Source organism: Pseudonaja textilis, chromosome 1 (genome assembly GCF_049901715.1).
Source record: "Pseudonaja textilis isolate UNSWEBS1 chromosome 1, rPseTex1.2, whole genome shotgun sequence".
NCBI classification, from domain to species: domain Eukaryota; kingdom Metazoa; phylum Chordata; class Lepidosauria; order Squamata; family Elapidae; genus Pseudonaja; species Pseudonaja textilis.
In genome coordinates this window covers 305,361,655-305,384,031 of record NC_141990.1, presented here as the reverse complement: position 1 = coordinate 305,384,031, position 22,377 = coordinate 305,361,655, and the positions used below count along the sequence as shown (strand labels likewise).

At 39.0% G+C, this 22,377-nt stretch overlaps 1 long non-coding RNA gene across 1 annotated transcript in view; it reads right to left on the bottom strand.

The window, feature by feature from the left end:
- Window positions 1-2,145: 2,145 nt before the first annotated feature.
- Window positions 2,146-22,377, bottom strand: part of LOC148128285 (uncharacterized) — a 60,691-nt gene continuing 40,459 nt past the window's right edge. The window contains exons 2-3 of the long non-coding RNA XR_015741194.1: window positions 15,996-16,048; window positions 2,146-2,189 (exon numbers count right to left, since the gene is read on the bottom strand). This is a non-coding gene — a long non-coding RNA (uncharacterized LOC148128285). The remainder of the gene's footprint in view (window positions 2,190-15,995; window positions 16,049-22,377) is intronic.

Sequence of the window (22,377 nt, the reverse complement as noted above, 5' to 3'; positions counted from 1 at the left end):
CACACCATCCTGTGTAACTTTTTCCAGATGTTTCCTTTTTGGAAAAGAAAAACCTCAACAAACCAAAAATAAACCATAAACCAGGCAGGGCAGGCAACAATCAAGATCTGAGTCCTTGGATGGGAAGGATTGCTCAGTTTAATATTTTTTTTAATGCTAATTTTGTTTCTTCCCAAAATGTATATCTTTTCTGCACACTTAAATTCATTAATTTATTCACATTTATTCACATAATTTATTCGCCTGTCTGATGGAAATTCAAAATGATTATCTTATGATCTCAAAACGTGGAAACTTAGCAAGGTCTATACACTTTATGAATGGTTATGAAAATTACAAGAAATTATTAAGCATGGGCCTAGTAATGTAGCAACATTTAGACTATGTGGGCAGAACATGCTAAGTTGTAAAACTTCATTCATGTTTGTGCGAGCCTGCATTTTATCCCTATTGCCTGCTGCATTGTTTTTAAAAAGGCTTGAGGCTTATTGTGCTATGCAAACCCGAAATTCCAGGGTTCAAGGCAATGGAGTGGTATTGGGGAGGAGGCACACTTAGTGATGCATACTTTTGTTAGCCTGTTGCTTTGATTTGATGTGAATAAAACCTTAATGATTTCCAAAGTGATTGCTGTTTCAGTCTGCTACAACCAAAAAAGACCAACATTTATTAAAGCATAAGATGTATGTGGACTGAATCCTCTTAATCAGATGCAACTATTGTTTTGGATGTCCCAAAGGTGTGTTTTCAATTATGTTGAATTATTATTTTGCTCAGTGATTCTATATCGAAGGGTATTCAAATGACCTGACTCTAAGACCAGGAACTAGATGAACGAGATTGGTTCCTTCCATGTTTTAGTACATTTAAAAATGCTTGAATCAAGCCAATTAAGTTTGGGAATTATGAGAGCGCATGTGTTATCCTGGAAATCAGGTGTGAATTGCTAGCACAACTCTGAAATAAACCTACTTATTACTTAGCTATGTGTACCAAGGTAAAAAGGACTGAACCAAAGGTACTACAATTTTTTACATTGTCAAAAAAAAGTGGTGCTTCAGTCATGCAGCTGTGGTCACATCTTAATTTTTTAACTTTTTCCTTTCCATTCTCCCTAACATCCTTGGCAAGGACCAGCTTTGACCATTGAAAATACCGTAAGTCAGGTCAGGACAAAAAAAATAGAACTGACTCCACTTAATTAACATTTAAATTTGATTAAAAGTTGCTTGATTTAAGATTACACTTAAATCAAATGTTTAATTCTTTTCGTCTTCTATCACATTAAAGTTGACAATTTGCCAAATAGTTTTTCTATTCTAGGGACTGCACCCAGAGCTTTTGAGAATTTTAGCTTGTGTGCTTCTGAGTGATATTGTTTTTAATGCATGCATGGTTGGGTGAAGGAAACAGCAATGAGTGGGTAATGGGAAGTCTTTCTTATCCCATCTTTCTGAAGCTCTGGACTAGGCTAATTATTATTTTAAGAATCTTCTGCAACAAGTCAATACGGTACATTTCTGCTTTTGAAGATGTTTTTCATGAATGAGAGTTGGTAACCGCTTGCTTAATAGTGCATCCATTAGTCCCAGAAGTCAGTAAAAATATCAAAAGGGGTAAAGATCAAAAGAAGAAGAGTGTACTTACCCAAAAAGAATCTTGTCTATGCTCAGCTATGCCTTGGGAAAGGGCTCTCCATTGGACCCATGTTTACGCGATTCTATCCTTGTGTTAAGGGATGAAGTGGCTCCGTGGCTAAGATGCTGAGCTTGTCAATCGAAAGGTCGGCAGTTCACTGGTTCGATGAGGGTGAGCTCCCATTACGTGTCCCAGCTTCTGCCAACATAGCAGTTCGAAAGCACGTAAAAAAAATGCAGGTAGAAAAATAGGGATCACCTTTGGTGGGAAGCTAACAGCATTCTGTGAGCCTTTGGCATTTAGTCATGCTGGCCACATGACCATGGCGATGTCTTTGGAGAGTACTGGTTCTTTGGCTTTGAAATGGAGATGAGCACCACCCCCTAGAGTCAAGGACAACTAGTACATATGTGCGAGGGAAACCTTTACCTTATGCTTGTATTCTCATGTATTTTTCTTCTTCATACAGTTACGCCCAATGGCTTGTAGATGAAACAAGCATCTAATGCCTTGCTGAATGTTCATTGTGGCCACAAGGGCCAAATCAAATCCTGAAAGGGAACAAAACAAGGGATGGCACTAGGAAACATCCCCCCTGGATAGAATAGAGGTCAAGGTTAGAGATCTATGTGCACATGTGGGAGCCAAGAGAAGTCAAGTAGAAAGCTTTCTGCAACAGGGTGTCTTTCAGCTGTACTCAGACTCCACTTTTACACTTCATCCTATAAGGCAGAAATGGAAGGTGAATCTGGAACTGCTGAAGCCCAACATCAACAGTAGAGAGTTGCCTGAAGAAGATCACATTTAGTATTATAGCCTAAAGTTTATATCAAACTTGAAGGGTAAAGGAAGTCATCTTTAATCATATCTGTTCTAGCCTTTTCTCTGGTTTCCCACACTGGCCAAGCACAGCATGACAGCAAAACGCTATTTTTACTACTTTACTATTTTACTACTATTGAGGAAGGTGCAAATATTCAATCTGATCGGACAAGTTGATTCAGATTTCCGAATCCAATTTTGAATATTGTGTTCACTCAGCACTGAGCCAAATGTCCACATTTTGATTTTGCAAGATTTAGTCACTTTGGCTGGATTAGTTTGGTTAAAACGTCCTGCTTCTAATAGGCTCAGCACTATATACATTTGTTTGGGAGGGTGCAAAGAGGTGTCAAAATAAGTGAGAACGGTGAAGATCTTGCTACTGGTATTAGAGGCATATTCTGTCACTCAGAGTTGTGGGACAAATGGAGTGTAGGAGCACCCATGATCCCTTGCTATCCTTGGATATTAAGTACAATAAATTAATGTTAGGATTGGATTTTATCGACCATTGATCAAAGAGACATGAAGAGGTTTCCGGCAGCGGCGCTTTCATAAATCCCAGGGTGAGTGAAAGATAATGGATCAAATGGCAAATCAATATCAAAGATGACATTTTATCCAATGTCTGCTTCAGAGTGCATTACACCAAGGCTTTTGCTTCCATTATTACAATGATATATTACTGGATGGGGAAGACAAGCACCAGAAGAGGAAACCAATTCGCCACTGCTTCTATTCATAGTTTTGTTTCTGCCAGGAATGACTCTTAACAATATGTTTAAGCCTTCCCCTCAACCAATAGTCCTTCTGTTTGCCATTATACAGTGGGGAAACTGTAGCTTTCCAGCTCTTGAACTGCAGTTCCTAGCAGGGCCCCAGGGAAGTCTTCTGTATATGAGAACATGAAGTAAATAAGTGATTTTTTTTTCTGAGTATGAAGTAGTCAACTGGAAAAATATTTTGTACATTTTTTTCACATCCTGATTGTGTGTCAGTGCACAGCTTGTACCTCCTGGTTGGTGAGATGTAAGCAACAGTATGTTGGCTTGCAAAGTGCTCTCTAGACAGAGAGCTTGATTTGCACAGAATAACATGAACATGCTTGGAATAAAACAGGGCTTTAGTTGAACTTGTGGCATACCTTGGCTAAAGCAAGTCAAATCTGAATGGGTATTGCTCTTACTGTTAGCAGAGAACGTTGCATGTAGACACAGGTACAATTAAACCTGGTTACTTAGTCTACACATTGACATTACTATCTGAAAATGTAATGTTGATGGCCTTCATTTGGCCAAAAATATGATTGATGGGCTTATCTCACGATTATCATGACACATAAATGATTGAAACTTGGAATGTAAGAGGATTAAATGCTAAAAAGCATTGAATGGATTGAAGAAATTAAGAAATGAAATGAAGAAATTAAGGAAAGCTACTCAGTTACCCTGTGGTAAGGTGAGCAGCCAATAAATTTAATAAATAAATAAATAAAACAATATTTTAATGTCCTTGGGAAACTAAGAGACCCCAGAAGGATGCAATGTGCATGAGGGAAAATGAGCAGCATAGAGTAGGATAGGTAAATATTTGAAGAGAAAGTGAACTTCGATTAGGATTGAAAGGGTAAAGTATATATTGAAGAATTGGTTGGTATCATTTGGATTGTTGTTGGTACATATGAAAGTAAGAATTCGTAAGAGCTCCCTGTTAGTGCTCTAGTGAACAACGATGTAAAAAGAACCAGGGATCAGTTTCTAGAAAATTTGTTCAGTATTTTGAGTAAAATATCTATGATCCAAGGAACAAAAATATACTGGTAGATGATATAACTCAGAAGTCCCCAACCACCGGGCTGCGGACCGGTACCGATCTGTGGAACATTTCCTACTGGGCCGCTGGTTTGCTGGGTGCCACCATCTTGTTTGACGAGAAAGTGCTTCTGGGTGAGCTTTTCTGGTTGGAAAGCAGCATTTGGGTCCTGAAGGAATCCTCGTGCCTTAGTTTCATCGAAGGGGAGTGGGCTTCGAACGAAACTAAGGCACGAGGATTCTTTCAGCACTCAAGGCAAGGCGAGCTGAGCGACCATCCCGAAGCCTTCCCAAAGCGAAGCCCATCGACAAAGGTACAAAGGAGGAGTTGAAGGTGGTGGGGAGAAGTGGGGGATGGCTGGCTGGCCGGCCGCTTGGCTTGCCTTGCCTTGTCATGCGTGCTGATGCCGGTACTGGCCGCAGATCATTTTGTGATGCCGGTACCGGGCCATGGCACAAAAAAGGTTGGGGGCCACTGATATAACTGGATGGGCATGAACAAATTAAAGATAACAGAATAACAGAGTTGGAAAGGACCTTGGAGGTCTTCTAGTCCAACCCCCTGCTCAAGCAGGAGACCCCATACCATTCCAGACAAATGTCTGTCCAGTCTCTTCTTAAAAACTTCCAGTATTGGAGCACCCAGAACTTCTGAAGGCAAGCTGTTTCACCGGTTAATTGTTTTCATTGTTAGGAGAAAGTGAGAAAATATAGAAAAATCAACAAGACCATTGGAAGACCCCAAATAGATAAAGATAGTAAGGTTTTCTTGTGTATATTAGAAAAAACTCTAGTTTTGAATACATGGCCAGAGCACAGATCTGTTCATATATACCAGGGGTGTCAAACTGGTGGCCTGTGCACCAGACCCGTCATGTGCAGGCCACGCCCACCCCAGCTCTGCGAATGGGGAAAACATCATGAAACATCACGTGACAGCAACATGACGCAGCGAGTTTGACACCCGTGATATGTACAGGCTAGAAGACAGAGTCATTTCTTCTAGGAATGGAATGGAAATTGAAGATAAGAACAGAATTCTGGTAGAGAAGTTCTCTGAGGTTGGGCTCCAGCATGGGTCTGAAAGCTCGGAAGACAAAACTTCTGGCTTGGTGGCCAAACTGGATTGGATCCTGCAACTTTATCCTGTGACACATATATTTAGCTTCATTCATAAGAAAAGAAGACATGGAAGCTCTTCAAACAGGATAAAAAGAATTCTGTTACAGGATGTGAAGTCATATTAAGTAGAAATACAAAAGCTATTTGGTGAAATCACGCAGTGTAAAGATGCTGTGGACTAGGACAAAATTCATATAATGATTTATTTAAATGACATAAGAGATTATACATGAAGTATAAAAACTTAGCTGCAAACTATATAGTTAAAGAAAACAAGGCATAGTTAGATGAAAAGAATGCAAATGCAGATTGTTTTGAATAGAAATCAAAAGTGGGGGAGAGACTACAAGGCATAGACGTGTTGTATTAAAGATTCGTGTTAAAATATGGATGTGGTTTGCTAATGGAGTAGGTATGCTACTTCTTTGAATACTTGTGAACACTGAACCTGTACCTGATGATTGAAAGTATGCCATTATTGTTCCCTTATCCAAAGAGAAAGGTAACAAGAATGAATGAACTCCAGGTAGTTTATTAAGTGTAGCTGTGAAGGTATTTAGCAGAAACCTGAAAGGATATGAGAGGTGACAAAGAGCACAATCTGGAAGTGCTGACTGGGTTTATGCCAAAAGGAATGTATGCAGAACAGTAAATCAATGGGAAATGAATGAATAGGAGAAAATTTATTGTACCTTTGTTGGTTCAGATGAAGCATAAGATAAAGTCAAGAGCATGAATTACCGCCTGTTTTGCATGAAGATGGAGTTGAAGTGGTTCAGTGGTTTCTGAATGCCTTATGTGTGGCATATGATGGAACTAAAGAACATGCATCTTTCTTTCTCTGAATGCGTCTTGTCAGTTTCGAACCCAAATGATTTGCAATAGTAGTTGTGCTTAATGCAAAAAAATGGAGTAAACAATTGCAAATTATTCACAAATGGCAAAACAAATTAGATGAATTTCTGTATTTAGATAGAATATTTACTAAATATGGGGAAACGGATGGAGAAATTTTAAAATGTGCTAGGTGAGTGTTGCGGGAACGTTGTCTCTTGTGAAGAATGAATGTTTGTTGAAAGATATAAAAATGGTTGTGTCTTAAGAGTGTGGCTCTGCTCATCACCTCATTCATGAAAGTTGAAAATGTGAAAAGAATTGCAAAAGTTAGTTGGATGCAATGGGAGTCAGTATTTAAGAAGTATGCATGGTAAAATAGGAAGCGACAGGTTAAAAAAGATGGCTACATTAATGTGGTTGTATTTTTTTTGTTTATTTCCTTCCCGTCTCTATTTCTGGTGGTGCTGCCAGCTGCAGTTCATTTTGTAAAATATTAAATGGTGCTATTGACTGGAGCAGGATGGGCAATTAATTTTACCAAGGGCTCACGTGAGAAACTGGGACTATTGCTGTGCCCCCCTGAAACCTCTTCCGCCGCTGTGGGTCAGACAGGGACAGAGGTCCAGAAGTGGCCCATGGGCCGTAAAATACCCAGGGCTGCACTAGAATATGTTGATCATCATGGATTCGTAAGCAGAGTTTCAAAAGAAGATAAAGAGCTTGCTATTGATTGTGAAGAAACCAGAGTATTATGGATCTGACAATTGGAATTTTTAAGAACTGTGTCTGAAGAATTTACAGTAAGAATGACACAATTGATATAAGTTAAACTTGAGATTTTTGAAGAAACAGAATAAACTGAAAAAAAATTACTGATGATATTAAAGTGAATGACAAAATGTCCTTTCTAAAACATAGAATAAAATAGTATTTAAGGCTATAATATTTTTATTTAAAATATTTATTTAGGTGCCCATCTTTCAACCAGCTCTGGGCATATATATTCTGAGGTTCTCGTGGGTATTAGTATGTGGATCTTTGGTTATTCGGGTTTTCTCCTGTGTAAGATTGGAAGTATCTAGGCAGTGTTTCGATGAAGTCTCATTCATCATCTTCAGGCTTGTGTCTTCGGCTCTGTGCTTCTCAGAGTGTTTGGGTATTTTCCCACAATACACAATACAGTACACAATACAGAAGCCTGATGATGGCAGATGAGATTCTGCCGAAACATTGCTACAACTTTAAAAGCACAACTACAATGATGTCAGTAAAAACAACAAATTATTTAAACAACTAACTGATATTAACTAACTGACCATTATATACTCTCCCAACTGAAGGCTAAAAGGAGCCTGCTGAACTTTGTGGAGCAAATGCTAATGAAAGTTGGAAGTTATTCTATTCTATATTTTTCCTTCCTTTTTTTTCTGTCATTTGGCAACTTTTAGATGTGTGGATTTTAACTCCCAGAATTCCCAGCCAGTATGAGTTGAAATTATTTGGTAGGCACCAATAGTCTTTTCATACCAAAGGCCAAAGGAGTGATTTGCTTTCAGGTTAAAAAAATACTTTAATGCAATGTTTTTCAAACTTGGAAACTTTAAGACGTGTGAACTTTAACTCCCAGAATTCCCAGCCAGTAGGTGTGTGTGTGTGTTCTGAGAGTTGAAGTCCACACATCTTGAAGTTTCCAAGTTTGAAAAACAGTAAGTTAAAGTAGTTTTTTTTCCTGAAACCAAATAGCTCCTTTGGCTTTGGTGTGAAAAGACTCATTGGTGCCTACCAAATAACTCATGTGGTGCAAAAAGGATATGGCTAGGATCAGGGAAAGGGAGTATTTTAATCCTTTGGAGAACACACCTGATGAAGTTTCCTTTAAGGAGGCCTTTACTGACTGGTGAACAAAAGAGCAATACAAAAGTCCTCTATAAATAGGAGGTGCCTTTTTTAAAAAAAACACCTTTTAGGTCTTGACCTTTCTCTGGCATTCTGCTCTGCATCTAAGCTGTATAAATGCCTGAGAACTGAGGAATAAAAAAAGGAGCTGCATGCATTTGGCAAAGCTTTAGTATTAACAAATATTCACTCTGATTCAACATAATTCATGGAGACTCTTTGGACATATCAATTGCAGCTTTCCTGGCAATCGGAAGGAATTTCCCATTGTTTTATTCCAGGCTTTTCTATCCATATCTAATCTGTGGTGGGAGAAATCACAAATATAGGTTGTGACACCAAAGTGCAAAGCCTGCCCTTTCATGCTTATGGCCAATGTTATTTTATTACTGACCCCTCCCTCCCTGAAGACACATTTTTACACGGTTGGTATATCGCAGAGGTCCCCAAACGTGGCAACTTTAAGGCTTGTGGACTTCAACTCCCAGAATTCCTCCTCCAGTCATGTTCACTCAGGAATTCTGGGAGTTGAAGTCCACAAGTTTTAAACTTGCCAAGTTTGGGGACCCCTGGTTTATAGTCTGCAGCCCTGAGATTTCCTAATGGAACATTAAAGATCCAATCCTGCTCACTGTTTTGGAATTTTTCAAATATAGCATTTAAAAGAGAGAAAAAAGTCCATATATTCAAAAACAAAGGTGTTTAAAATTGGTATAAATTCACTCAAAACATAAATTAAGATAAACAACAGCATGGATTCACCCCATGAATGGAGAGGGAAGAATGTATGTTTTCATTTTCCTCAATGCCTTTTGGACTGTAATGCTGGTGTGTCAGCAGGATCTTTGGGTCTGCTGTTATTTCAACGCCAATGCACATAAAGCCACTGAGGCCAAGAGAGGTCGAGTCTTTTTTTTTTTTTTAATCCCGGATCCAACTTGTTCCCCTGTTTGTTCTTTTCCAGACCATTTAGTGGAATTACCCTCAATTGCTAACTTCGAATTAATAGCTGGAATCTGTTTTTTTTCAGCATCAGAAGGTCTGGCAATTCAGTCCGATTGATTACAGGTGAATGCTTCCCAATTGCGTTTTTTTCCCCGGGTCAAGCTTCAGGCCCCCTGGACCACCTGCATTGCTCCTGTAAGGCAGCTTTTGTTAAATTGCCCTACAGCTCCCTCCCTCCTTCCCTCCTTTGCTTGCATGTCCCTGGGCACATGATGGATCCCCTCTCCTTATGCCACGTGATTTCAGTTAGCCTTTGAGTTCAGAAATCATCTCTAGCATCAGGCATGCTTGCTTGGTTTCCCCGAGGCTATGCACTTGGAACAAATCAGTCTTGTTTGGGGTATTTGGAGGGATGACAGAATGACTTTTGAAATGTTTCTTGATGTGAAAAATCTTAAGCAGGGCCAGGAGGTGATGGTTGGTCTTCTCCTACTTAGCTTTAGCACTAGATACTCAGAACTCCCACATTATATTGTAATGTGGACGACTACAGTTCAAAACTCTAGACCATAATATATTAATTTTGGCACTAATATTTCAATGTCAGAGTTCTCTTAAATATGAACCCTCAATTTTAATTCAAAACCCACAGCAATGTTTTATGTTATGCCATAAATTCCCAGGATTCTGTAGCTAATTTTAACTAGTGTTTGAATCCTATTGGCTAGCCCAAAATTAGTACTGACATATTTGTTCAGAGTTAACAAAGTTTGATGTCAGCCACCTTATATATAGTTATATCTCTTCAGATACAGTCAGATTCTAGCTGCCAAATTCCTGAACTTTGATCATGCTTTCTTAAGTTGAAGAGAATTGAAATCTAATAATATTGAGAGGCCACAGATTTTCAAATGGAAAAGGAATTCAACATAACTTTTACTGTTTCAGGTACTTTAGGTAATTCTGCTTTTTCCAAATATTGTTTAATTCTGTCTTCCAAGATTTTCTCCTGCTCATACAGCTTTTCATAATAATCTTGAATTATTTTTATTTTTATTCTCATCTTGATAATATAGAGTTGCTTTCTCATCTTCCAATCTATGTATCATTTTTTTCTCTTTCTCTGTTTTCAATTTATATGCCAACCATCTTCCTGGTTTATTCCCATTTTCAAAGAAATTCTATTTAGCATTTTTAATTTTTTGTGCTAGTTCTTCTTTATATACTAGATTCAGTTTATGTTTTATTAGTTCCATTTGATTTTTTTTTTTAAATGTGTTTCTTTCTGTAATTCTAATTCCAGTCTTTTGTGTTCTTCTTCTAACATCTTTTGATTTTCTTTTCCTTATTCCCCCGAATAGGTTATTCCCTAATAATTCTTGAATATATTTCTTAGCAGTGTCCCGTACATTTTGTAGTGAAGTTTCTTCTTTCCTCTTTGAAAAAAGATCAATTTCTCTTTCCATAGTTGGTATAATTTCCTTATCTTTTAATATCGATTGATTCAATGCCCATCTCATTTTTTTCTTTTGTTCTTTCCACTTAACTCTCACTGGGTTGTGATTTACCCAAGCACTTGGTTCTATGTCTATTTCTTGCACATTTGACTTTAACTCCAATAACATCCATATCATATCTATTCTTGACCAAGACATATGTCTATTTAAATAAAATGGGTATTGATTTGTCTTAGGATTTATCTCACTCCATACATCTTGAATACCTATTTCTTCCACCATTTTAAAGAAAGTCTTTGGAAGTGTTTTTCTAGCTTTTTTACTTGCTTTACTGCTTTTGTAATCAAATTCTGCATCTAAATTGCATTATAGTCTCTGCCACACAGATATTTTCATATTCCAATTCTGCAATTTTCTTATGTAGTTTTTCATTAAAATTTTCTTGATTATTATTTGGTGTATATATTCCTACCAAAAGTATTTGTTTATAGTTCATTGTTACTTCCACCATCAAAATTCTCCCCTCTTAATAAATAAATAAATGAACTTCTAGAATTCTCACCAATAATCGGACTGAAATTCTGGAATTTGAAATTCTGTGAAATTCTGGGATTTGAACTCCCAGAAATTCTCAATGTTGGGAAACCCTGGCCTACAGTTTCTCTGTTTCACTCATACCTACCAATCAGTATTCAGTAATCACTGAGCATGTTCTATCCTGGTGGGAATTTTCCCCTCCTTCATCCTCTCCACATGTTTTATATTTCTGGAAACGTTTTAGTTTCCCTGAGGTCAGCTGAACTTATCCTCCAGAATGACCCTATTTCAACTACTTAAGGAAACATACTCAGAGGATTTTTGTCTTTTAGAGGATTTTTCTCTTTTAGGTGATTTGAAGGACTCCCCCACATCAATTACATCTACTGCACTTGTTCTATTACATCCAGCAGAAAGGGCCTGTTCTTGGTTCCATCAGCCAAATAACTCTGTTTACCAGAATCCACAAAGAGAGCCTTTTCCTCTGTGGCATCTCCCTCTGGAATATCATTTCCCCCAAAGGAAGATTGGGTGCAACTCTCTCAGATTTCTGGAAGACCCTTAAAAGTTGGACGTGCCATTGGCCCTGGGGATCCCAAGGAAGTGTGGAGCCTATTGAATGGTTACACTATGTAGAGTTAAACTGCACTCTCCTCTGTCTTTTTGCTATTTTGTTTTTTAAATGCAGCATTTAATTATTCAATTATGCAGCAACCTAAAACTAATAAGAATACCAGTGCATGCAAAATAGATGTTTGTGCAGGTAAGATTATCAACCTTGATGCCAACCAAAACCAAGCATTTAATAGTGAGTGCCATACCATGTGCACTAATCAAACAGGTGGCAAGAAAGTAGGGACAGGCAGGCACAACACAGGTTATGTAGACAGTAAACACAGTGTCAGACATAAAGATCTCAAGTGCCTATATACAAATGCACAAAGTCTGGGGAACAAACAGGGTGAACTCGAAACTATGAATACATGAAGGTAAATATGATATAGTTGGAATAACAGAAATTTGGTGAGATGAAACCCATGACTGGAACATACTGGTAGAAGAATACAAACTATTCAAAAAAACCCAGACCCCATAAAAGAGGAGTTGGAATTGCACTGTATGTAAAGGACCACTATATTGCTACAGAAATGCATGAAACCAAAGATGAAAACCTCCTAGAATGCATATGGGTCAATATAAAAGAAAAAAAGAATGACATGGCCATAGGTGTATGGCCACCCAATCAAGCAGAAAAAATAGATGTCCTTTTTGCCAGCCAACTAACAAACATATCGAGGAAACACACAACAATAGTAATGGGAGACTTCAATTATCCTGATATCTATTGGAAAACTAATTCTGCACCAAGTGAGAAATCAAATAAGTTCCTAACCAACCTAGCTGACAACTTAGTTGTCCAAAAGGTAGAGGGTGAAACTAGAGGGACAGCCATACTGGACTTAATTCTTACAAACAGAGAAGAAGTGATAGAGGGAGTTGAAACTGCAGGAACCTTGGGTGAGAGTGACCATGTCATACAAGAATTCAACATAACGCAAACACAAGCAACAGAACATAATGACACCAGAATCTTGGATTTTAAAAGAGCTGATTTCAATAAACTCAGAGAGAACTTGGGAAAGATTCCATGGATGAAAATCCTAAAGGGGAAAACAACTCAAGAATCTTGGGAAATTCTAAAAAGTATGATCATAGAAGCCCAGACCAGCACAATACCACTGAGAAAGAAAAACAAGAAATCCAAGAAGAATCCAGCATGGCTGCACAAAGATCTCTCTGGCAAATTGAAAGAAAAAAAGGACAAGTACAAAAAATGGAAAGAAGGACAACTAAGGCAGAATATCAGCAGATAGCCAGAATCTGTAAAGACGAAGTCAGGATAGCAAAGGCTCAGAACAAACAAAGATTTGCAATAAAAGTCAAAGATAATAAAAAAAATTCCTTCCAACATAAAAATAACAAGAAAAAAAAAATCAAGGAAACAGTCGGTCCACCAAAGAGAGAAGATGGCAAGGAAGTAACAGGCAACAGAGAAAAAGCAGAATTGCTTAACTCATTCTTTGCCTCTGTCTTCACGCAAAAAGAAACTATAGCTCAACCCACCAAAAACATAACTGTAAAAGACAGACCAGAAATAAAAGTTAAAATAAGCAAAAAAATAGTAAAAGAACACCTGTCTGATCTTGATGAAAACAAATCACCGGGGCCTGATGGATTATATCCCAGAGTTTTAAAGGAGCTGGCCGAGGTCATCTCAGAACCACTGCACCCATATCTTTCAAAAATCCAAGAGCACCGTGGAACTACCAGAGGACTGGAAAAGAGCTGATGTGGTTCCCATCTTCAAAAAAGGAAAAAAAAAACAGACCCAGGAAACTATAGACCAATCAGCCTAACATCAATACCCGGGAAGATACTGGAAAAGATAATAAAAAAACAGATCAGCCAACATCTAGAAACAAGTAAAGTAATAACTAGCAGTCAGCACGGGTTTGTTAAAAACAGATCATGCCAAGCCAATCTTATTTCATTCTTCAACACAGTGACTAAATTAGTAGACCAGCAAAATACTGTGGACATAATATATTTAGATTTCAGCAAGGCATTCGACAAAGTAGACCACAACCTACTTCTTAGTAAGCTAGAAAAAAATGGAATAGATAGCACCACCACTAGATGGATTTGCAACTGGCTGGCATACCATACTCAACAAGTAGTCCTTAATGTATCTAAGTCTACATGGAAGGAAGGAAGCAGTGGGGTGCCACAAGGTTCCATCTTAGGCCCAGTACTCTTCAATATCTTCATTAATGACTTAGATGAGGGAATAGAAGGGGAACTTACCAAATTTGCAGATGATACTAAGCTGGCAAGAATAGGCTTACACCCAAGAAGATAGGCTCAAGATCCAGATGGATCTTGATAGACTAGAACACTGGGCCATATCTAATAAAATTAAATTCAATGTAGAGAAAAGTAAAGTCCTACACTTAGGCAAGAAAAACCAAAAGTAAACATATAGACTAGGTGAAACCAGGTGTGAGAGGGATCTTGGAGTCTTAGTGGACAACCAGCTAAATATGAGCCAGCAGTGTGCAGCAGCAGCCAAAAAAGCTAATGCAATCCTAAATTGTATTAACAGAGGGATGCAGTCAAGATCAAGGGAAGTACTAATACCACTCTATAAAGCCTTAGTAAGACCACCCCTAGAGTACTGCATCCAGTTTTGGTCACCACATTATAAAAAAGATGTTGAGACTCTAGAAAAAGTACAGAGAAGAGCAACCAGGATGATTAGGGGACTGGAGGCTAAAACATACATCGAACTGTTGCAGGAACTGGGCTTGGCTAGTCTAGTGAAGAGAAGGACCAGGGGAGACATGATAGAGGTCTTCCAATATTTGAAGGGCTGCCACAGGGAGAAAGGGGTCAAGCTATTTTCTAAAGCGCCTGTAGGCCAGACAAGGAATAATGGATGGAAACTGAACAAGGAGAGCTTTAACCTGGAAATAAGGATAATCTTTCTGACAGTGAGAACAATCAACCAATGGAACAGAAGTTGCCCTCGGAAATTGTGGGAGCGCCATCAGTTGAGACTTTCAAGAAGAGATTGGACCGCCATTTGTCAGAAATGATATAGGGTTTCCTGCTTGGGCGGGGGGGTTAGACTAGATGACCTACAAGGTCCCTTCCAACTCTGATTATCTGTATCTGTATCAATAATTTGACTTAAATGGCAGAATGTTTTAATTATTAGTTGTGTTTTAACTGTTTATGCCACCCAGAATAATATGCAAAGGAGATGGATGGCCATATAAATTGAATCAATAAATAAGAATATATAAAGATGAAAAAGCAGCTATTTTTAAAAATTAAAGTGAGAGAGATGCCTATGAAAGATTACTAGACCAAAGATAAATACAATGAACATCAGCAAGATTAATCTGGAATGAAAAAAAATGTCTCTAGAATGGTTGTCGTGCTGACAGCCGAGGCTTCTAAATAAGCACACCAGGTGCGTGGTTGCAATTCTACATTTCCCAGAACCCCTCTAGGGAGATTTACCTGACCCTGACTAGTCACGTAGATGATACAGTTAAGCATCCTGACTTTCCTGATAATTCATCTTCCTAAGAAGTTAGGAATTATGAGCAATAGCACTGTTAGAACAGGAGACTGTCTGGAACCTCCCTGCAATATACACCTGGGTTCCCCACCTTTCACTTTTTTTGCCTGCACCAATCATTCACCTGTGCTCCTCTTCCTCCTGCTCTCCTCCCCACCCTCTAGCACCATGGGTGCTCTTTCTTTCTTTCTTTCTTTCTTTCTTTCTTTCTTTCTTTCTTTCTTTCTTTCTTTCTTTCTTTCTTTCTTTCTTTCTTTCTTTCTTTCTTTCTTTCTTTCTTTCTTTCTTTCTTGGAAAGGGAATTTCACAAAGGCAGTAGTGTCACAAAGAACAGGAAAAGCTCAAGGGGAACATCAGGTCAGCCAGAGAACAAACTTACATAGGAAAAGGAATCAAATAAAAAGTATTAAAGAATCCCTATAGACAAAAGCCTAAGTAATTAAGAAAACTAGACAAATCAGAAAAGGAAACAAAAGATAATTTAGAAAACCCTTACAAACACAGGACATATCAAATAAGCAAAACAAACAGACAAAAGACCCAAAATATAAATTACAAAAGGGACAGACAGGAGATTGCCACAGAACAAATATGAAAAACTATCTGAAAGCTAAAAGAGATTACAGAAAACCAATAATACAATCTGGCCACCCCGCGGAGTTTGCCCTCCGGCGGAAATAAAGACAAACTCAAACAGGATTTGAAACATTAGGCACAAATACAAGCACCCACATAAAATCAACTTACAAAGGGAGAAATGGGTATAAAAAACCAGGGACTTACCATAAGAAGCTAGCTAGTCCAGGAGCGCAGACTTCTTGCTGTTCTCCACCTTCCTGAAAAATAAAAAGATCCAGCTTTCAAGCAGTTGTCCGTATCCTTGCGCTGGAGCTCTCCCAGCGGGAAAATCGAATCCTTGAAAGAAAGGCATTTTGACACGTTTCAACACTTTCTTTCTTTCTTTCTTTCTTTCTTTCTTTCTTTCTTTCTTTCTTTCTTTCTTTCTTTCTTTCTTTCTTTCTTTCTTTCTTTCTCTCTCTCTCTCTCTCTCTCTCTCTCTCTCTCTCCCTCCCTCCCTCCCTCCCTCCCTCCCTCCCTCCTTCCTTCCTTCCTTCCTTCCTTCCTTCCTTCCTTCCTTCCTTCCTTCCTTCCTTCCTTTTTTACATGCAGACCAGAGGGTGGTATTCAGCAGGTTCTGACCAATTCTGGAGAACTGGTAGCAGAAATTTTGAGTAGTTCAGAGAACCAGCAAATACCACCTCTGATTGGTCCTGCCTCCATTTATTCTCTGCCTCCCAAGTCCCAGCTGATCGGCTAGGTCTTCTTTTGTTGCCCTGCATAGGAGAACAGAGATGGAAAGCAGGTTAATGGGGTGGGGAGGGAATGGAGATTTTACAGTATCCTTCCCCTGGAGTGGAGTGGAAATGACATTTTGCAGTTTCCTTCCCTGCCACACCCACCAAGCCATGCCCACGGAAGCAGTAGTAATTTTTTTTGAATCCCACCACTGATGCAGACATGCATGAACCACATTAAGAATGTTCTGGACACTCCTGCCACTTTCATGTATCCACAGGACCACTACAGGAAAAATAACTGTATTGTACTGATTTTATAAGGAGGGTCACCGGTGGGCTGTATAATGATCCAGTCGCAGTGGTAGAATGGTAATGGTTAATAGAATCAGAGTTCTGAGTAAACCAAGAGCACCTCTACTCCCTCTGACATATGATAGTCTTTTAGATATTTGTAAACTGCTATCATATTTCAGTCACCTTTTCTACAAGCAAGCTCAGCTCTTTTAACCATTCCTCACAAGGCATGATTTCCAGATCCTTTGCCTTAGTAGCTCTTTTCTGAACTCAGTCTAGCTTCTATGTCCCTTGTAAATTGCTTTCCTCAGAACTGGACATAGTATTCTAAATATAATCTAACTAGCAAAATGTATTATTGGATGATTGATTATCTCCCATAATCTGGAATTAACCCTTCTCTTAATGCAGCCCAAAAACGGCTTGTTTTTTTTAGATGTCCACCTCATAGTACTTCTAGATCTTTCTGCCATACACTGTCATTAAGCTAATTCTTACCCCAATTAAATACCCTGTACTTTTTATTTATTTTATTTGTTTATTTATACACCCATCTTTATTATCTTTAGAAATAACTCAAGGTGGCAAACATATCAAATACACACCCTCCTCCTCCTATTTTCTCCACAACAACAACCCTGTGAGGTGAACTGAGAGAGAGTGACTGGTCCAAAGTCACCCAGTTGGCTGTCACAGCTAAGGTTGGACTTGAACTCGCAGTCTCTTGCTTTCCAGCCTGATACCTTCACCACTAAAGCAAACTGAAATGTCGATGTCTGTAGGAGGAATGAAAAAAAACCTTTTGCTGAAGACCTTTTGGAGTAACTGGCCTGTTAAGGAGACAGTACCAGATAAGATGAAGTCAGTTTTATATCTCCCCTCTCTGCTATTGTTAAAACTGTGCAAATCCATTATTTTTCTTTAAGTGTTCTCACAGAAAAATGTTTGCTTGCCAATATTTTTGGCCCTATTAAAACATTTCCAAACCGATGTATTGGCAACTGTTGCCTTTTTGGTTCCTCCATTGTATTGTAATAATACAATAATAATATATTGTGCAATATTATTTAACATTTTTCTCAGTATGTTTCCTTCCACCTCTGGTGAAAAAAGAATATTAATATTTGTGCATAAAAATAGTTTAGTATTTTTCAGGCACAGAATCCTCCTCCCCCCCGGTATCTGCTTGTAATTTCCTTTTCTTCAATCAATTTCTTGCAGACTTTCCCTCGAATGCAATGCCTGTGTGTAGTACAAAACTTTTGTAACAAGTAACCTTTTCCTGACATGCTATAAAATGTTGTTAAAAGTACACCCACATGAACACATACATATACTCTGTCCTCTCTAGTTGCTCTCTTCTTGGCTATAGAGAGCTGAACATCTGCTTTGATTTAGTCATGATGCTTGAAAAGGCATTATTAAACAGCTTGCCAGAGTAGATGACCTAAACCATGGTGGAAGGCTGGGCCACAGAACTGTCTTCAAACCTGTCTGTCAACTGAAGTGAAAGAAGAGTAGAACAATGCTTAAAGGAGGAATTTCCCTTCTCTCCTTCCTACGATTTATAATGTATGACTGCAACTGCAGAGAATGTGGCAACAGAGATGCAGTTGGTCTCAAAAGCTTTGCAGAGGCAATAATATCAATAACACACTTCCATAATGATATAGCTTCAGAGGAATAATTGTTAGACATGGGCAAGAAAGGGCTAACCTCCTTCATCTCCTGCGATAAGGTTAATCAACTTGCCTCCTGTTCCATATTAGCAGGCTTGAAAATCTGCATTCCTATTGGCCTGCTTAAACCGTTACGTGATTGGTCAGTCTGGGCGGTCGTGATTGGCTCGCTAGGAGTCTACCGCGATTGGTTGAAACCAATCGCGGGAAACTCAAAGCTGTGTCATTGGCCACCTAGCTGCGGTGAGCTCTATAAAAGAGCCGCCGTGAGTGCTGCTTTTTTACTCAGATCTAGCCTATAAATAAAGAGCTGCTGTTCACTTAATCCGAGTCTCTCGTCTCTATGAGCCCGACCTTCCGAACGTAACACCTCCAATCTGCTGATCCATTCAGTGTCAGCTCTAATTCAGCTGTTAGATCTGCTCACTTTTAAACCAGTTCCAAAATCAAGACAGCAAAGGAGTGCATTGCACCTCCTTATCAATGAGTTCAAAATGTTACTGACTCCAATAATCTTTTCTACTCAATAAATACAGTATGTGCTGGACTCTCTAATATTACATGGTTTGCATGGTCAATCCTGGATGTCTTTCAAAGCTCTTGCTTTTGCTGTAAGCATTTTAGACTCTTAAAACATAGCCTAAAAACCAGGAGAAAAAACTTGGGCATCCTATAAAGTTTATAAAATAGTTCCCATGGATTTTATTTTTCTTGAGGGAAGGATGAACCGTAACTGGGCTTTGTCTTGGCTACAGTTTTTCCTACTGTGGCTGTATCATGAATTCACAACAGCAAAATTCCCAGATTTGATTTACATTGAGATCCATGTAAATTAGGAAATCTTCTAGGCACTGGCTTTCTTGTGAAATCTTCCTGATAAATTCTCTTCTCAGGCAGAATAAGTCTTCTTCCACCTCACATTTGTGTTCATATAATTTCTTCCTCTGCTTCCTTGAATGATTCCAGTTTTCATTCCCTCACTGTCTAGACATCCTCCAGTCTGTTCTTTTCTTATTCATTTCTCCCCCGCGCCCCCCAGATTTAAAGAGTGACTTTATGCTTTAACAAGGATATTGGGTTTCCTTCCTTCTAGGTTTTGCACTCCAAAGTCCAAATTAACCTGGCTGTAGCACACGTATCTCTTTGGATTAATGAGGACTCATCATATTAGTATTTAATCACTCTGTAATTACCAGGTTTAATTGATCTCTGGGCGGATTGCTTAGAAGAGCAAAGAATGTTGATTTCCAAATATTGGACAATTACAGCCATAAAATTACCTCTATTCCCAAAATTTATTTATTTTTTATTGTGAGATATTTTGAATTCTCTTGTAAAGTAAATTCTTAGGTCAACATTATTTAGCCTTGCATCAGGATCTGCATGGAAGATTTCAACCACTAATCAGAGAATATACTGTACATTGAAAATATACTTACGCATGGTTTATACTGCTAGTACCCTGGCTGATTCATCCATGACACTAAACTATAGTTTGTGAAATAAACTACAACTGGCTTTCTTATTTCATTAAACCAAAATTAAACAAGTAACATAAGGCTTAATGCAGGCTGTGCTTATGGCCTACACATACCTCTCAATGCCCTGAGATTGTGAGGTTGACTTTCAGCACAAAAGCTCCAATTTTACATAGTGCATTTTTCCTCCAGAACAACGTTGAGAATGGGAAAAAAGAGGCCTCTGGAATGCAAACTGTTCTTCTTTCCAGCCTTAAATCTCCTCAAGTCCCCATCTATCCTGAAAACATGCTGCCAAGGTTCAGCCATTTTGTGGTCAAATTTTTTCAGCTCTATTTTTGGACAATTTTGGAAGGAGGCAGCATTTTTGAAGGGTAAAAACAGGAGCAGAATTTATCCTAGAGGCTTCCTGCTCTATTCCCATTCTTAAATCCCCCCATCGAGGAAAAATGTGCTCCCAATTTCCAGTGAATTCATATGTGGCCTTTCAGCTGGTAAGGGAACTGTAGCTCCCCAACTCAGAAAGCTGCCCATCCCTGGGTAATGTGTGAACTCACTAATTCCCCTCCCCCTTTCTGTAATGCAGCCATGTTTCTTTTGAAGACACCCCAGAGCTTAGGATCTGAAGACAGAGGTTCCTCTTCCACAGGGGAAGGGAAACTTCTTCCATCCTAAAGGCCATTTCACAGGTTCCAGAGAGAATATAATCAGAGAAAGAGACCCAAGTTTAAGGGTGTGTAGCTCAGGGGTGGGATTCAATTTTTTTAACAACCGGTTCTGTGGGCATTGGTGGTCATGGCTTGGTGGTCATGTGACTGGCTGGGTGTGGCCAACTCAACATCACTCACATTGAGGCATGCATCTTCTCGCCTGGCCTCTCATGATTGTGAGGATGTTGCAACAGTCGTAAGTGTGAAAAACGATCATAAGTCACTTTTTTCAGTGCCACTGTAACTTTGAACGATCACTCCACACAAGCAAAGTACCAGCAAAGGAAGGAAAAAAAAAACTCCAGAGACATTCCTGAGACAGGAAGTCTAGGCCTGCCAAGAATGTAATAAGGGTTAACGGAGAGGCAGTTTCTGTAAGCAACACCAGAATGTTTCCTTCCTGCCTTTCTTACAGGATTAGGCCAGTAATTTCTTCTAACAACTGGTTCTCCGAACTGCTTAGAATATTTACAACCAGTTCTAGCAAATAGGTGTGAACCTTTAGAATCCTACCCCTGGTGTAGCTGAACGAAAGCCTCGCTGAGTGAACTGCCAAATTTATAGAGATGTCCCGGCTGCCACCTTTCTCTCAATGGGCTCACCACTTTTTTGATGGGCAGTTCTGACAGCTCCCTGCTGGAGGGAGGAGAAAACCCCTTGCAGAGCTTCAGAGCTCTGGGCTAATTCCTGAACAGCCAAAATCATCAGTGACTCCCTAGGATCAAGTGCCCATCTGCAGTTCATGAAGGGGCAAAGAAGTGGTGAGAAATTTCTCCTCCAGCCTGGGCTATGATTTTGCTCTAGCTTTCTGTAATTGTGGAGAAAAGTGTTAGATTCCAGGTCAACAAGTAGTGGGATCCTACCTTAGTTGCTGCCAGTTCGGTGGATGATTGTGCGTGTGTGTGTATGTGTGGCCCTTACAAGCCAATCAGCTGAGAGGATGAAGAAACAAAAAACTAGGAGCTACCCTCCCCCCGTCCCAGGCTCTTTTTGGTCTTTTATCCTCTCAGCTGATTGTCAGAGGCTTTTTTGGTTCCGCTGAACCAGTAGTGATTTTTACTACTGGTTCACCTGAACCAGGCCAAACCAGTAGCATACCACCACTGAGGTAAACTTACTGATCCCCCTTGACATTAACACATCCTATCGCCCCTTGCTGATGATGTGAATGGCGGCTTCCTCCTCAAAGCTCCATTTCCTCTTTCAGCGCCCCTTTTGAAATGGCAAGGGATTTTAGAAAACCATAGACAACACTGGACTTTACAATAATTTGCCCATCCTGATGCCCAGGTTTGAAGAGCTGGATGTAAAGGAGGCAGATTTTATAATCATACCAGACTTTAAAGTTTAGATGTGATGAGATTCTCAGAAACTGCATGTGTTCATTTCATAAAAATAGGGAGGGAAAAGCAATATAGGATTTAAAATAAGGGTTTTATTACAGGAAATGTAAGTCTAGTATCTCACCAAGTACATGTCTGGGTTGTTGTTCCTTTCTAAAAAGCGAATTGGTTCTTAATGTCTTTTAAATAGCTATTTAAAAAGCACACACTCCAATAACAGAAATTCCTTATTTTGTGGTATAACCAGCATTTAAGAATGGATTTTTATTCTTTTTAAAAAAATCTTTGCAGATGTAGAGAACAGATACAATCTATGCATGTGCAGAAAAAAAAGCATAGATCAAGGTAGCAGACTTCAGAAAG